Below are 14,423 nucleotides of genomic sequence, written 5' to 3'. Positions count from 1 at the left end.
CCACTGAAACACTTTGACAGAAGGAATAAAATAATTCAAATGATGTTTTAGAAAGATAATTAGTGACAATGTAAAGAAGGCATTAGAAGGAGAGAAAAGTACAGCTAAGAAACAAATGTAATTACTCAAACAGGCTATGTGACCAAGTAGTCAACAGAAATGGACTAGGTCAGTGGTTCTCAATCGTGCAAGCCAGAATCTCCTAGAAGGCTTGATAAAACACAGATTGCAAGGGCCCGCCCCTGCAGGTTCTGTGCTGTTTCAAGAGGTCTGGCGAAGAGGACCAGAATTTCTCTTTCTAGCAGGTTTCCTAAGCGATGCTGATTCTCCTGATTTAGGGACTGCACTTTAGGAATCACTGAACAGAAACCCAAGGGGAAAGACCGTGAATTGGTGCCCTCAAATCTGGCTACAGTCTTCTTTAAGTTGAAGACCTACGTGACTACATTTCTATCCCTCCAACTTCCCTGCTCCGCTTGAGAATCACGATCTATAATTTGCAAAGCCTTTCCGTTTGATTTTGAAGAGCAATTTCTGAATTCAAAAATAATGATTCTGCTCATCATTCTATGTACGTAAGCAGGGAAAATATTATCCCCAGTCTACAGATAAAAGAAGAGTCTTGAAGAGGATTTTCCTTTTGTCTCATTTCTGTTCTTACCAAGATTTTGATAACTTTTCAAAAGGATTAATGTTCCAGTTCCAGAAGTTTTCCTTAACATAAATGATAAGAACAATATTAGACTGATAGTTAAATTCACATAACCAATGTAAACCAAATCACCACATGGGTCCACTAAAACCAGCTCATCAGCTCAACTTACTTCTCTATTGGTAAATTAGGATTAGGAATGCTGTTTGAATATTTATCCTATAGAATTGACCAAATTTCTCTTTCTTTTATCTGTGTTCTCAGAATTAACTTTATACAAAGGGGCTTCCATCTACTGATTCGTCAAATGAGGAGAGAATAAGTTTCATTTATCTGGTTTCCTTCAAGAGAAAGAAGAGAAAATCCCAAGAACTGTACTTCCTATTGAATTGAGAAGAGGAATGTGTCATAAGGAAAGAATTTTGTTCAACAATAGCAGCAGTGCCACATAGCTGACCAGCTGGAGCCCAGCCCAGCTGCCCCCACAGCCCTCCCCTCCGGGGAGAAGCCAGCGTGGCTGCACAGGGGAGCCAGAAACAGGGCATTCGCACAGCCTCTGTAGCAGAATTGATGCATTTATAGGACTTCCCTCTCTGGCTCTCTCTCTCTCTCTCTCTCAGTCCTATCTATTAAATCAGTTTTGTGGCTATCACGTGAGAAATTTAGTATATTGGTTCCACCCAGGCTATCCTTGGATTTAAATAAAAAATTAGTTGCTTTTATTCCCTTGGGGACTTAATTTTACTCAAAAGATGAAGGCCGTACACCGACACTTTATCTTCATGAGACAGAGAGAGAGAGAGACCAAGAGACGGAGGGACAGAGTGGAAGAGAGAAAACGAGAGAGAGAAAGCTCCATTCCGAGATCAACATTTCGACCTTTCCTTCCTCATTGCTATTTAAAGCACTGATTCTGACTTGGAGAAAACGTAATATATAGTTCCTTAATGTGTTTTAGTTAAGGACCTCATGAATCATGTGGATTTCTCCACAACCTAAGTGGTTATTATGCTGACCCAAGGGTGTGCCATTTTGTGGACACTTCATCTTTGTGTCCCTGTTTATTTGCAGAGAGCAAACTCCGCTCTGTAAGACACTGATTAGAGGGACAAAGGAAGTTGTTATTGACTGCGAGTTGCATACAGCAAAAAACTCCAACTAGGGTTCACATAATTGAAGATGCCAAGCTTTCGGCCGGGATGGTTATTTTGGTTTTGGGCTTCCAAGTCTAGCTCAGGCTCTCAATAAGACCTAGGCTTCTCCTCACCCTGAACCATTCCTTTCGGAAACAACACTCTAACCCAGGGGTCCCCAAACTTTTTACACAGGGAGCCAGTTCACTGTCCCTCAGACCGTTGGAAGGCCGGACTATAAAAAAAACTATGAACAAATCCCTATGCACACTGCACATATCTTATTTTAAAGTAAAAAAAAATGGGAACAAATACAATATTGAAAATAAAGAATAAGTAAATTTAAATCAACAAACTGACCAGTATTTCAATGGGAACTGTGCTCCTCTCACTGATCACCAATGAAAGAGGTGCCCCTTCTGGAAGTGCTGCGGGGGCCGGATAAATGGCCTCAGGGGACCACATGTGGCCCGCGGGCCGTAGTTTGGGGACCCCTGCTCTAACCCACACATCTTGGAGACTGCATGCCAGTTATTGTAGTTCAAAACCTCCCTTTCAACTACAACAGTCTCATTTTTAGGCCTCTCCAAATGGATGGACTAAATCCGCTGCCTGTGCTTACAACTGGATGTCAACTTTGCAGAGATTTTACTGGGTGGAGGGGCGGTGGGGGATGGTGACGGGTGGAGAGTTAGTACAATCTGGAGCTGAGGAGCTGGAGCTGAACCTTCGGGAAGCTGCTGTGCTTTCTTACCAGCTGTTATACATCAAGAAGAGACAGGCTCTGTAACCCTTTCCTGGCACGCCAGTGCAAAACAAAAGCCAGGCGTTCCCTGTGGATGAAGATTTTGCCGTGACAACATGCATGCAACATAACACCCCTTTACCACTGAGCTGTATGTTAGAAAAACACCAATCTGAAATGTATCAAGAAAGAGGCTAGGGTTGGACCTGCTGCTCCTGGTCAAATCTCAGAAGAGTGAGTATTCAGATGTGCTTCCCTGAAGGGTTAAGCACAGGGAGCCTCCCAGGAAATGACAAATGATTCCCCAGCCAAGGTCTGGCTCACTCTTCTGGCCCCAATATCCAGACTTCCAGACTTCAAATAGTTAGAAAGAGTGTTTGGTTTGAAATAATTCCTGAGCTTTAGTTTGCCTCACAAACCACATTCTTTTTACCCTCCTCCCTCAACCCGGTTGAAAAAGAAAAAAAAAAATAAGGAAAAGGAAAAAAGCTTGGAGTTCTGATGATAGACTTGCTTAAAATTGTCCACGTTGCTTGCTGAGGCAAAAAAAAAAAAAAAAAAAAAACAAAAAAACAGAACAAAAACACCAAATATCTGAAGTATGTGACTTCTGTAGCCGCTAAATTGTTTTTCAATTAGAGATACTTGTTGTCTGTGTTTATACTTTATTACATCTTGAATTCTAACTGTAGTTTTTATTTTGCAATTTTTCATATTAACAACTTAATTCTATTTTAACCCAACCCCCATAAAAACAGCAGCTGTTTTGTAAAACCCAAGGTCCCTGGATAGAGCAAAATACCCAAATCGATGTCCACAGCTTCTCTTCTCCTGCAGATACCGGGGGCCTAGCCTCAAAAATTCTCATTCAGTAGGTCTGGTTTGGGACCTTAGAAAGTGGCATTAGTCTTCCAGTGATTTTAATGCTGGGATGGGCTTGGAAAACACTGCTGCCTAGTGTGTATGCAACACTTCCCCCATCTCCTACAGACACACACATTACTCCCACTTAATGACTACCATCAGAGAAAAACAGTCATCATGAAGCATTCTGTTTGTAATTCTATAGCAGACAGTCTCCTACTTTTTCTCTATTGCTAAAACTTCTTGAAAGAGTGGTCAGTCTGCCCCTCAATACTCCTGCTTCCTAACCCTATTGCTCACTTACACTGGATACAATCTAGCTCTCCTCCTAATGATTCTTAGATCAGTGGCCAATGACCTCTTAATCATAAAATTCAATGGTCATCTTCAGTCCCTGCTCCTTTTTGTTTTAAGATTTTTAAATTTTTATTTATTTTAGAGAGGAGAGAGACAGAGAGAGAAAGAAAGGGAAGGAGCAGAAAGTATCAACTCCTATACCAGGCAAGCCCAAGTATCAACTTCTATACCAGGCAAGCCCAAGTATCAACTTCTATACCAGGCAAGCCCAAGTATCAACTCCTATACCAGGCAAGCCCAAGTATCAACTCCTATACCAGGCAAGCCCAAGTATCAACTTCTATACCAGGCAAGCCCAAGTATCAACTCCTATACCAGGCAAGCCCAAGTATCAACTCCTATACCAGGCAAGCCCAAGTATCAACTCCTATACCAGGCAAGCCCAAGTATCAACTTCTATATCAGGCAAGCCCAAGTATCAACTCCTATACCAGGCAAGCCCAAGTATCAACTCCTATACCAGGCAAGCCCAAGTATCAACTTCTATACCAGGCAAGCCCAAGTATCAACTCCTATAGCAGGCAAGCCCCGGGGTTTCAAAACAAAGACCTCAGCATTCCAGGTCGATGCTGTACCCACTGCGCCACCACAGGTCAGGCTCCCTGCTTCTTAAACCTATTTTCAGCCTCAATACATGACTATCTCCACCTACCTGACACCCCTTCCTCCTTTATATTAAGGAGCTCTGCAAGCCCTCAGTGCTCTTCTTATCTCTGTCTTCATTCTTTCTCTGGATCCTCATGTTCTTTCTGCTGCAAAAATTTCCCCCAGATCAGCACTTGGCTCTTTTGTTTTTCTTCTCTCCAAATTCTCCTCTGCCAAGCTTATTCAACCCCACAACTTCAATTAGCACCTCCTCCCCAGGAAATTCCCAGATCTCTCTCTCTCTCATTTTTACTTCTCCCCCAATTTCCACCTCTCTCCCTTTAGTGTTTGTAAGATTCCATCTGTCTCTACCACTACATCTCCAAAGTAACATGTTCAAATGGGATTAATCTTTCCTCCCAAACCCACTGCTCATTAGATGTTTTGTGATTCTGTTAATAGTAGCTCAATGTTGATTCTTCCATCCAAATATTTCTAATTCAGTCTCCTCCTTGCTAGTCGTATTGCCAGACTATAAAATACTACTATATTTTAAATATAGGGAAGGTTTTTGGAGGAACAAGAGTATTCAGAGAAAGAATCAAAACGCTCAAGATGAGACTTGAACAATCCTTGAAGGACAGGAAGGATTTGCGTAAATCAAAAGAGAGATGGAATGAAATCTGTTGAGATCAACATGTGTAGTGGTCCAGATCCAGGAAGAAGCCTGGCAGGCGTGCATGCATAAGAATGTGTTTTACTAATGCCAAGTGTGTCTATTAGTCTCCAAAAGTAACTCCCTAATCAACAACGCTTCTAGGTAACCATACCCTGGGGTAATCTCATCCTCTTGAATCTCAACTGCCACTGAAGCTTTCTTTATGACTACAGAATGTCATGAAAGGGACACTGCATGACTTCATGGCTAAGACAGCAGAAGTCTTGCAACTTCTGCTTTCGTCTCTTAGATCACTCTCTGCAGGAGCCAAATAAGAAATTCGACTGCTGCGCTAGAGATGCCACATGGAGGCATTTCTGTCAACAGTCCCAGCTGAGCCCAGCTTCTCAGTCATCTCTGCTAAGGCAAGAGATAGATGAACAAAGCCATCTTGGGCCAGTTGAACCAGACCAGCTGCCAGCTGAACCCTGAGTGACCTCATTTACTACAAAGTAGAACAGAATGATCACCCAGTTAAACTCTACTTGAATTCCTGATCCATAAATGAAAAATTTGTTGTTTTAAGCCACAAATTTTGGGCTAGTTTGTTAGATAGCAATCGATAACCAAAGCACAAAGGCAAATTTTGTTGAGTGGTCAAAAAGAAGGTTAAATATGTATGATGGTTCCAAATTATGGAGAGCCTTGAGAATGTCAAGCAGAGAGGTTCTTCTTGCTGGTATTGGATAAAAAGGAGCTAATTAAAGCTTTTAAACAGTGGAATGATAATCATAGCACTGTATGAAAGATACTTTGGAAGAAATACACAAAATACATGGATAAATGCCAAGCTTTGAGCAATTTAATATAGATGATCTAGGGTCTAAATCATTGGCTGACTGATAAGTTTATTAACTTGAGCTTGCTACTAACTTGTGCTGGCTTAATGGGTCATATATATGAAAGTACTTTGAAAATTAATTCTGAGTAGCATATAAAATATGGAATTGAGATTAGAGACATAAAAAATAGCTAGAAAGCTGAGACAATAATCTGGGTGGAGTGTGACACACTCCTTTTTGAGGGTAATTGATTTGTTCCCTCTCTACCCTTAATTCCAGACACACTCTGCTACATAAATTGTACTCTAGCCATTCTAACTGTGGAGGGTGGCTGCAACACACCACACCCTTTCTAAGCTCCAACATGCTTGTTCTTGCTGGGCCCCTACCTCTAGGTCTTTCCTGATCTACCATGCCATTCCAATTCATCTTTCAAGATTCAACTAGGGTTATGCTTCTCTTGTAAACTTTTGTTGCTTTGCATAGTTTGAATAACTGCTTGTTTGTTCTGTCCTCCACTATACATTGTACTCTATAATGATTCCACATCATATTAAGTAGCACCTGTTGGTTTACATATTTGTTTCTCCAGTGGTACTACATTCTAAGCAACTTTGATTACCTGGCACGCAGTAGGGTCTTAATAAATGTTTTTATTTTCTTTTTATCAACTAGAACATTAGAGATATCTATACAAGAAGGACTAAAACAAGCGGCATCTTAAAGGGAAAAAAATAGGACTTTATGATTACAGTCCTGAATTAAGACAACAGGATTATTGGAGAATCGGATGATTCTGAGGTTTCAGATGTGTATGATTAGGTGAACATTATTGCACAAAGAGACTCAGGAAAAATGATAAGGATTCTGGAAAGCCTAGATATGAGTATGCTGAGTTGATAAAACAGCAAAATATCCAAACTGAAATACCCAGAATTAGTTGTCTATGTAAGGCTAACATTGAGTTCATGGAACAAGAGTCAACAATTAGTGGTAGTGATATTCAGTTATATTTTGATAAAAGGTCTTTAAGAGGAATAGTGTACAGAGAAAAGAGGAGGCTCATGTTTAGGGATCAAAAGAAAGAAAGGAGGCCCTGGCCGGTTGGCTCAGTGGTAGAGCATCGGCCTGGCGTGCAGAAGTCCCGGGTTCGATTCCCGGCCAGGGCACACAGGAGAGGCACCCATCTGCTTCTCCACCCCTCCCCCTCTCCTTCCTCTCTGTCTCTCTCTTCCCCTCCCGCAGCCGAGGCTCCATTGGAGCAAAAGATGGCCCGGGCGCTGGGGATGGCTCCTTGGCCTCTGCCCCAGGCGCTAGAGTGGCTCTGGTCGCCACAGAGCAACGCCCCTGATGGGCAGAGCATCACCCCCTGGTGGGCGTGCCGGGTGGATTCCGGTCGGGCACATGTGGGAGTCTGTCTGACTGCCTCCCCGTTTCCAGCTTCAGAAAAATCACCCCCCCCCAAAAAAAAGAGAGAAAGAAAGGAATTATAGAGGAATATTGTAATGAATCATCATTAATCAGGCTACCAATGGTGCCTAGCCTGTGGTGCCACAGTGAATAGATTATTGATCTGGAATGATTAGGTCACCAGTATGATACCCTGGGCTTGCCTGGTCAAGGCACATATGACAAGCAGCCAATGAACAACTAAAGTGAAACAACTATGAGTTGATACTTTTTGCTCTGTACACCCACCTCTGTACCATCAATAAATTAAATATTTTAAAAGACTACCAATGGTGATGTCACAGAAGTCAGAAGTAGTTGCCTACTAGTCAGCAACAGATAAATGTCCTGCATCATCTCAAACTTACAATGTGCATTCTAAGTTCAAATTCACAAATCTGCCTCTCCCTTTGCTTTGCCCATCTCTGTTAATGACACCACCATCCACCTAGTGTTCTAAAGGGCACTTAAGAATCATTCACAATTATTTCTTTAACCCAATATTCTTACAAATTCTATGAACCTGTCCTTGAAATATATAAATCTCCTCATCCTTCTCTTGTCCAACCCACCCCCACCATCAAGATTCACCATCTTCTCATGGAGACCCACCTTAATATTACCAGGCAAAATTACATAACTTTTTTCTGTTTTCCCACAGAAAGACTTTTATTACATTGTTTTGTTTCTCACACATCCTCATTGAATTATGAGCAACTTGAAGGCAATTATTATTTTAAGCCCTCTTCTTTCCTCAATGCTTATGATTCAATGTTTTTTTTTCTGAATAAATAGATTTTTTAAATTGTTTGTTTGAGAAGGAGGTAAATTAAAGCAGTATGACTTCCAGTATTTAGAAATGGAGCTATCTTAACTGACCAATGATTTCAGTTGTTCATTACCATATTTGAAAAGTATTATAAACATAAAGAAACAATATTCTACTTTTTTTAAAAAGGCATAGAAAATAAGGGTATAAATATAGTCATTTTGCATTTTACATTAGAAAAATACCTTTAGGCCTGACCAGGCAGTGACGCAATGGATAGAGTGTTGGACTGGGATGCAGAGGACCCAGGTTCGAGATCCCAAGGTCGCCAGCTTGAGCGTGAGCTCATCTGGTTTGAGCAAAGCTCACCAACTTGGACCCAAGGTCACTGGCTCAAGCAAGGAGTTACTCGGTCTGCTGAAGGCTCATGGTCAAGGCACATATGAGAAAGCAATCGATGAACAACTAAGGTGTCGCAACGAAAAACTGATGATTGATACTTCTCATCTCTCTCTGTTCCTGTCTGTCTGTCCCTGTCTATCCCTCTCTCTGACTCTCTCTCTGTCTCTGTAAAAAAAGAAAGAAAGAAAAATACCTTCAGTTACTTGTGAAACCATTCTGCCAATTCCTTATTGTTCACTACAATACATATTTTAGCCCATTCTTTATTTTTAAAAACAATTTTTAAGTAGTACAGATTTCTTAATGCTCTTTGGAAAAATCCATCTAAAATATTAAAGGCCATACGACTTCAAGTTGTGTCATGAGTTTCCACTATTCTTAAACAATTATTTTTCTATTTGTAATTCTTTGAATTAGCTCTATCATCCCTTACCTGTACTTTGCACAAATATTTTCGAGATGAAGTCCATAGAAGAAAAAGATTAAAGTTCCAAGAAACAGTGAACTGTACTGTTTCAGACCTTTGCCATTAACTAGTCACAAGACACTGATAAAACCACTTTGTGTCTCTGGAATAACTCCATTATGTCCATGAAGTGTGGCAATCAAGACTGTAAAATAAATAGATTTTTAAAATTGTTTGTTTGAGACAATTTTAAGTCCATTTTTGCTCCCCACTCCTGCTATGAACTTTCATAGATGCTAAGGTTCAGACAGTTTCTTCAGCTTGAAGAACATTTTGTATTATTTGGGACAATTATAGATGGTTCACACTGATTTTTCATATTTTTACTAGTCTTTCTCATAAGACTGTGAGCTTCCTTTTATTTTTTTTATGTTTTATTTTTTTATTTTTTATTTTGCTGAAGTTAGAAGAAGGGAGGCAATCAGACAGACTCCCGCATGCACCCGACCAGGATCCACCTGGCATGCCCACCAAGGGTTGATGTTCTGCCCTTCTGGGGCATTGCTCTGTTGCAACCAGAGCCATTCTAGTGCCTGAGGCAGAGGCCAAGGAGCTGTCCTCAGCTCCCGGGCCATCTTTGCTCCAATGGAGCTTTGGCTGAAGGAGGAGAAGAGAGAGATAGAGGGAAAGGAGAGGGGAAGGGTGAAGAAGGAGATGGGCACTTCTCCTGTGTGCCCTAGCCAGGAATCGAACCCAGGACTTCCACATGCCAGGCCGATGCTCTACCACTAAGCCAGCCGGACAGGGTGACTGTGAGCTTCTTCTTTGTTTTTTTTTTTAAATGATTGAGGTAAATTCCCCTAATATAAAAATAACCATCTTAAAGTGTAAAACTCAATGCCATTTAGTACATCCAAGGTGAAATACAACCATTAACTACTGTAGAATTGAAAACATTTTCATCATCATCAAAAGAGTTCCCACACCCATTAAACAGTCATTCTCCAATGCCCCTTCCCCCCAGCCCTGTGGCCACAGCTCTGTCTCTGTGGATTGATCTATTCTGAGTATTTCAAATAAATGGAATGATACATTATGTGACCTTCTGTGTCTGGCTTCCTTCACTTAACATAATACTGTTGAGGTTCACCCATGTTGAGCATGTATCACTTTAATTTCTTTTTATGGCTGAATAAAAGTTTGTTGTAAGCATATACTACATTTTGTTTATCCAGTCACTCATTGATGGACATTTGAATTATTTCCACCTTTGGACTATTGAATAGTGCTCCTTTAAATATGTCAGCTTTCTTAAGGACTAGAGTTATATATCTTGATATCCTCAGTGCCTGGGTAATTGGTCAATCAAATGTCTGTTGAATAAAATGATATATGTAATGAATATACAAAGACAAGTTTACACACATACATGCACACACATCCTGCTTTTCTTCCTCTCTTCCTCATCTTAAATAATGACATCAACATCCATTTAGTAGCTCAAACCAGGAACTTCTCCATTTCCCATATTTAATTGATCAAGTTCTATCAATTCTAAGTCCTAAATATCTCTTAGATCAGCTCTCTTCTCTCTATTTACTACTTTAGCTGTATGTTAGACCCTCATCATCCTTGTACTATTATAATATTTTCTAAGTGACTGCCCAACCTCCAGACTCTTGGCATTGCTGATTGGTTATCTTACTAAACCACATATCAGGTGGTGTCATTCTCCTGCTTAAAACCATCCAGTAGTTCTATCTATGGACTATATAGTAAAGAAACACTCCTTAATATAGCACAAGATGCCATTCATAATTTCTCTTTATCTTATTGATAGCCTTATTTTCCTATTGCTCTTTAATTGTACCCTAACTTTTAACTCTAAATAGAGCCTCACTTAAAGTCATCGATAGGTTCTTAGAAATTGTGACACTAAGTAAAAGGATGTGAAACAAAACCAGTGTTACCATAAGCTAATTTATTGATATATAAATAAGAGTTAAGTTCTTAGGGCATAGTTCTGGTCCAAAAACATCACCAAACTTCTAAATAAAGTTCCAAAACACTCTAATGTTAAACATTGAAATAAATGTGGGCTATATACACATTTAAGGAAGATGAATAAAAAGCAATGAAGTGAATTTTTTCCAACCTGCTTATTCCAGTTCAAGGTCACGGATGGCCAGACCATATCTCAGCAGCTCAGAACCCACTTTGGACAAGATGCCCTTGATCACAGGGCACATCACACACACATACACGCACACACACTCACTCAAACTGGGGACAATTGAGACACACCGGTTCATCTCACATGCACATCTTTGGGATGTGGGAGGAAACAAGAGCATCTGGAGAAAACCTATGTACCATGGGGAGAAGAGCAAACTCCATACAGACAGCTGCAATGGCCAGGAATCAATTTTATTTTCTCGGTAACATTATAATAAAATGACAATGAATGAAAAGATGATATTCGAGGACCTGCTGTCTTTCCCCTTATCAAACATTTCCCTTTTTATTTCCTGCTTCTATTCACTCATCAAACATTAAATGAGTAGCAGTGCTGCCTCCTACCACAGTAGGTCTTATTGACACAGAGATGAATAAGACAGAGGAGGTCCTAGCCCTCATGGGACATAACATATAAAGCAGTGACAATATTGACATTTGAGGTGGATAATTATACGTTATGGAGTTTGTCCGTGTGTGGGGGATATTCAGTAGCATCCCTGACCTTTACCGTCCAGTAGCACACTACCCTCTCCTCCAGTTGTGACAGCAAAAACTGTCTCCAGATATTGCCAAATGTCTCATGAAGGCAAAATCACCCTAGGTTGAGAACCACGATTTTAGAGGGAAATGTATGTTTAAGTTAGAAATTATGATAAAATATCACTTGTCTCTTCACATGTTGTACCATCGCCATGGAAAGGGCTTCTCTTTTCCTTTCAGGTTGGTGAATTCCTCCAAGATTCAGTCTCAATGTTTCCTTCCCCGGCCCAACCTTCGCGAGTAGAGTCGAGTCCTTCTTGCTCTCGGAGCTTCCTTGTGGACTCCCTTAGACCTTCTCAATACATTGTTCACTGAATAAATAGCAGATATTTTTGTATGTTCCTTTTGTTTTATTTTATTTTGAGATCAAATACCTTTATTCTGTTTCTTGTCCATCAATCCAAGACCCATGGTATGTTTTAAATACTCATCCCAAAAGCCCTGGGGAATTACCTCTATAATCTTATAAGTATTATATGTTCTTATATTAATATTTTATTACCTTTTTAAATTTAAGTGTAGTTGGTATAGAATCATATTGATTATATTAATATCCTGTGTACAATATAGTGATCTGACATTTTTCTACCTTACCATGTGATCACCTCACAAAGTCTAGCGGTCATCTGTCACCGTGTAAACTTATCAAAATATTATTGACTATATTCCCCTCCCCTTTTTCACACATCTCCCCATCCTTTCCCTCTGGATTTCAGCTATATGTAGAATCTTAAAAATATACCCACAGACAAATAAAACAAAAGCAGACTCATAGTAACAGAGATCAAAATGTCTTTGTTTTAATGAGCTAATGCACTATTTTCTCCTGTCAGGTAAAGTAACCCTTCCCCATTAGTGAATTTCCCCTATTTCAGCTTTTAGAAAACAAGAGGTACTAGTAAATACAGATTTAGCTTTGTCTATCTTTTTCCAACCGCAAGAATCTTAATTTCAGTATATAAGAATTATGAGTCACTCCTATTGGGAATAATTAGGGGGGAAAATTGGATGTTAGGGATAAAACAAGTAAAGTAAAGCAGAAGGCATGGCAGGAACAGAGTTTATTTTTTGCCTTGAAGCTTTAGGAAATAAGGGAATTTGAGAAGACATAAACCAGGACCTTAAGATGGCACACCTGCAGCTGCAAGTAAGGAGGGAAGTGGCCTTTGTGTAAGAGGGGACTGGTGGCATGTGCTCTGGGGAGTTATGTCTTGGACTAAGGGTCTGGAGTCAACAATTCCAAATCATGAAATCAGAAAGACATTGTGAATTTGGATGGAGAACCAAATACAGGGGGAGGAGATCCTTTCATATGTATATTATCTTCAACAAAACAAAGCAAAGCAAATTTATGGGCATTTCATTGAAATAGCAGGGGGGAAAGACTATGAGAAATTTCTGTTGAGCAAAAAATGGTAAACGAAAGTAACTGTACTGTAACCATTATCAGCAATTTGAGACGTGAAAAAATGTCACTGATGCTGTGCTTATTTAGCATGCTGTCTTGATGGTTCTACTTTAGAGATTATACAGAGATTTATAAAGGTTTGCATTTGGTTCCTCTTTAACCTTATTTCCCCCCACCTGAATTCTGAAGTATCTCAAACTGAAATATCTCCTTATCCTCACAATTAGGAAGAATCTACTATCTCTGTGACATCTTCTGAGCTTGGAATCTATATCTCATCCTTCTATCTATCTCCACATTTGCACCAGGCACATAATTGGAACACCATCATTGTTCATTGAGCATACAATCCAAAACAGGACGTGGCTAGAGGAACTGGCAAAAACCCATCCTCTTCTCTCAGATGGAAAGTCTGAGAAAAAAGTAAAGACTGGGAGCAGGTGCCACAGAAACAGACTCAGCTGCAGGCAATAGCTGGAATTCAGAAGCAGAGACAGCATGGAGATACCAGTATGTGTTGGGTCAAGCCAGGACCGCCGTCGGTGAGGTCCCGCAAGAAGGACTGCAGGTGTTGCAGCAGGTGCTGGGATATAGAGCCCCAGGGAAGCATCACTGCAGATCCAAGCAGCCCGGTCTGCAATAGTAAAGACATGAACACAGACACATGATGCTAAAGTTTAGGGGTAGGACTCTGGTCTCCGGGGTGTCAGGAAGGTTGTCAAGATCACACTTCAGGCTTAGTTTCATTTCAGCATTGCATCTTGCTTAAACAGTAGTAGACTTGTTGAGTGAAATGAACAAATAAATGAATAAGTGAATAAAATGAATAAAGCTAACTATAGAGGAAACCGGCCTATTATCAAAAGAGGAACTCAGGTGCAAGAATATGGAAAGTATGCTATAAGAAGCATACTTTAATTTAGATTGGGTGAAATTTAGATTGGGTTTTAGATATATGAAGTCCAGAAAAAGAACAGTGCTACAGAATGAAATCCAATGAATAGCAGTTAGAAAACACGACCTCTGGAGCTTCTTAAATTCATCTTATATAAGGACAGAACCTGTTTTCAAGTCTGTGCAGGACTGGGTCTGCAGGTGTGCATATGAGGCCACAGTTGTAAAATAAGGACGCTGTCAGAAAGCCCAGCAGGGACTCAGGCAGAAAACAATAATTTCTCTGATTGTTTTAGTCCAGCATCTTGCACATCCTGATATAGGAACAGCTATTCTCTTACTTAGCCTCTGGGTGCTTCACAAGGAAAGTCTGCTTTTTAAGGCTCCAGAGTTTCATTTTATTCCAGCATCACAACGTGACATGGGAACTATAGGAAATAGAAGCATATGTCTGTGACATGGGAACTATAGGAAATAGAAG

Source organism: Saccopteryx leptura, chromosome 12, assembly GCF_036850995.1.
Source record: "Saccopteryx leptura isolate mSacLep1 chromosome 12, mSacLep1_pri_phased_curated, whole genome shotgun sequence".
Lineage (NCBI taxonomy): Eukaryota > Metazoa > Chordata > Mammalia > Chiroptera > Emballonuridae > Saccopteryx > Saccopteryx leptura.
The sequence above is the reverse complement of the archived record's forward strand: the minus strand, read 5'-3'. Positions refer to the sequence as shown.